Genomic DNA, 3,820 nt, shown 5'->3' on the forward strand with positions numbered 1-3,820 from the left:
TTGGAGGAAGAATTAGGAGAGGAAGGGAAGGGAAAAGGAGAAGAAAAGAAGAGGGAGCAAGACAAATGCTTCTCAGGCCATCAGACCCTGATGAAACTGATGGAACTCAGCGAGGCCAGGCAAGTCCAAAGAACTGAAAATCAGGCTCTGAGGCCAGTTCAAATGACAGGCTCTTAATTAGGGCTTTTCATGGTCCCTTGTGATCTAAGTAATAAATCACAAGTCACGGGAATGGTGGACCTTGTAACTACGTGTCAGAGGCACTAGACCTGATTAATCGGGTTCTAGGAAGTTAGCTAATTAAACCAGCATCAACACCTTCTAAATAACTCTAAATTTCAGTTTTGCTTTTTCTTTAAGAGAAGAATGAGTAATGAGCATTGATTGAGACAACTCATCATTGCTTAGAACAGCAACCGTTAACCACAAGCACATAGTGTTGTTTTTTTTTTTTTAAATGGAGTTACTGGGGATTGAACCCAGGACCTCATGCATATTATGCATGCGCTCTACCACTGAGCTATTTCCCACCACCCAGTACATAGCATTTTTATCTTTCTCTTCCTATGAGACCATTTCTTATCTAGAACAGTGAATCTCAGCTCCAGCTTTCCATGAGAATACCTGGAGAGTGTTATAAAATACAGACCCAAGTCTCAACCCAATACAACTCACTGAAAATCTCTGTAACTGGGGCCTCATTAGGTGTATCTAACCTGTAGCCTGGATGGAGAAAGCCCTTTCTAGAACCGTCTCCGTAAGAGTTAAACAATGTACAGTTACATTTTGCCTCCCCATGCCACATCAAGATCTATTTTTTATAGAGGAACTCGATCTCCCAGAGCTTTACTGCCCTACTCAGTAAAAGGGAGATAATATGACAATGACATTCTGATTAGCGTGAGATTAAATCACTTACAACAGCACCTGTTACGCAGTGAGCACTGTCATTACTTCCAAACCTCTTCAGGAGATAGGCCAGCATAAGAGCTGAAAATGCAGACGTTAGAGTCACAGGAACCCACTGTTTAGGTCCTAGTTCTGCCAACATACCATGTGATCCTGCAAAAGGTATCTTATCTTCCCAGTCACCCACAGGATGGAGAGAATAAAACGGTTACTCCATGATTGCTGGGAAGATTAAGGTGAAACAATGTACGTCACACGCTTGGCACAGAGCCTGGCTCCACAGAAATTCTTGCTGTAATTATTACAGCAAACTTAAGAGGAAAGAATGAATTCATGAGACACTTCGGTAAGGTCTTTCGTTGGCTTTTCCCTCTCAGGTGAGAGGGAAGAGTGTGTTGATAGAGGTCACCAATCTTTTCTCCAGGAGCCTGAAAAATGAGAACAATCCACAGAGGAATTGGTGGAGCTGGAAACTGCAGCCCTCAGTTATCTGGGGAGAAAGCGGATTATCATCATTAATGTCTGCTGTTTCCAGCCCAGACGCAAGAGCCAGAGGCATCTTAATTATAAGCAGCTTCACAAATTAATCTTCATAACCCTAATACTTCAGAAATTAACCTCTTGTCCTGAGAAGGTCAAGTTAAATGTCAGCCCCGGACGGAACCTGAGGGAGCGTTCAGATCCAGCGTCAACAACACAGTTGGCCACACAGCTGTGCTTTACGCCTCCAAACTGCCATCGATTTTTCCAAAAGGCAGCTCTTAAAAAAAAAAAAAATCTGAGGTAGAATTCTTTTTTTCTTCCTTGATTTGAGTCAGAGCACATCTGGAGACTCAGTAAGAGTTCAATTTGTATTTGGCCATAAGACTCATTTTGGATGGGAAGATGAGGAGAGGGAAAGAGGTGTAGTTATTGGCTTCTGTGGGTCAGGGTAGCAAGGGAGGCATGTCTGATTCCTGCTGATGATATGGTACAGCTTTCTTAGTGGCTCGGGAATTTAAAAATACACATCACTTTCCTAATTTTGTAATTGAGGGCACAACTATATTGAGCCTCTGGTTAGCAGCAAGAAAACGTTTTTATTCATAAAAATAATATAGCCCAAATGAGTGTGCATGTTCCTGTGCTTACAGGTCAGCAAACACATCCAATTCACGCCACCCAAAGTAGCCAACAAGTCAGAGCATCCATTAGAGAGGAAAACAATAATCAGAGTATCACTGTTTTCATAACACATGCTGATCATCTGAGTGAACTTTTTAAAATGTATACATTTCATATGCAATCATTAAGCTGTCAAGAATAAAACATAAATAGTGTTAATGAGCAAAAGGTGGTAGATGGATCCTGCCAGAAGTAAAATTACTATTAGACTTTAAAAACAGAAAGAAAGGAAAGAAACTGTCATGTGAAAGCGACAGTAAACCCAAAGACGGGTTTCGGGGACCACTATGTACATATTTCATCAAACAGCTAAGCTTTTATAAACAAATCCTCTAACAACCTCTTTTATCATCCTCCTATTTTAAGTACTTAGAATTGTGCTCTATCCACTGGCAAAACAAAAATAAAAGGATTATCTCTCTCAAGATATTCAACCACTAGAACTACAGCAGAGAAGGGGTTTAGATCTTTTTTTTCTGGGCAAGTTATCTACCAGCCTGTGGTTCCTGATTTCCCTGTTGTAGAGGAAGGATGAGAGATCCTTCATTTCCAGAGTTCACCTCCCTTCCCTAAAAAAGAGTAATTTTTGAATATAGAAGGAGGGAGATTTTTATTACGAGATTGCCTGTCCAATGCCTCTACTTTCACATGGGGTATTTCAAACTAACCCATACACAAATTTTCTTAATACCTATTTTTTTTTGACAATGGAAACTGAGGCTGAGTGAAAGGAAACGATTTATTTATACAGGCAAACAGAGGTGAATCCACATCTGCTAACCAGCTCCTTTCCCCACGTGGGAGGACACAGCACAGGATGGGAGCTGTGACTCGGTCTCACCCTGCTAAACCTCAGGGACAGGTAATTCCAAGACAGGAAACCTTTCCTCTGACCAGAAATGACATACCTACCAATGGCACGGAAGCGTTCTGAGAGCACCGGGTAGGAAGACAGAATTATACAACGGGTTAGCAACGCCTGTAAGGCACCAAGGTGTCAGGGATTGAATCGTGCTTCCCCGGAAAAGACACACTGGAGTCCTAGTCCCATTACCTCCGAAGGTGCCCTTATTTTGGATACAGGATCTTTACAGAGATTACCGAGTTTAAGTGGAGTCATAAGGGTGGGCCCTCATAACTGGTGTCCTTTTTAAAAGATAGGGAATTTGGACACAGAGACAGGCACGCACAGAGGGAAGATTCTACAAGAAAGTAGGAATTACATTATCACAGGCCAAGGAACCACCAGAAGGTAGCAGAGAGGTCCAGAGCAGACCCTTCCCTGGTGCCTTCAGAGGCTCACGGCCCAGTAGACACCTCCATGCCAGACCTACTGCCTCCAGAATCAACAGGCGATAAATTCGTATTTTTTTAAGCCACACAGTTTGTGGTACTTAGTTACAGCAATTCTAGGAAACAAATACAAGGGGGAGACCATGATGCCTTGGGAACCATCTATTACTGATAGTCCATTAGAATAGAAGTGGTCTCACTGGCCTCTGAGTCCTTGGCCCAGCGCCTGGAAGAGAAGATGCTCTGTTTAAAACATCCATTGAAGTGAATACGATGAGGGGACTGTAACGGGACGTTTCCCCTTGGCCAGCGCTGTGTGCAGAAGCAGGTCCCATCCTGCTCCTGCAGGGGGTGTTTGGAAGAAAAGCAAAGATTCAGTGCTTACACGGAGGAGGAGACACTGCTGGAGGAAAGATGCCAGCAAACTGGAGGATGAAGAGATTCACTGAGTGAG

General features: G+C 42.9%; 1 non-coding gene across 1 annotated transcript; it reads right to left on the reverse strand.

The window, feature by feature from the left end:
• Positions 1-458: 458 nt before the first annotated feature.
• On the reverse strand, positions 459-530 carry TRNAI-AAU. Its single transcript has one exon. It is a non-coding gene; the product is annotated as a tRNA-Ile (tRNA).
• Between the last annotated feature and the right edge of the window lie 3,290 nt (positions 531-3,820).

This window comes from Camelus ferus, chromosome 17 (genome assembly GCF_009834535.1).
Source record: "Camelus ferus isolate YT-003-E chromosome 17, BCGSAC_Cfer_1.0, whole genome shotgun sequence".
Taxonomy (NCBI): domain Eukaryota; kingdom Metazoa; phylum Chordata; class Mammalia; order Artiodactyla; family Camelidae; genus Camelus; species Camelus ferus.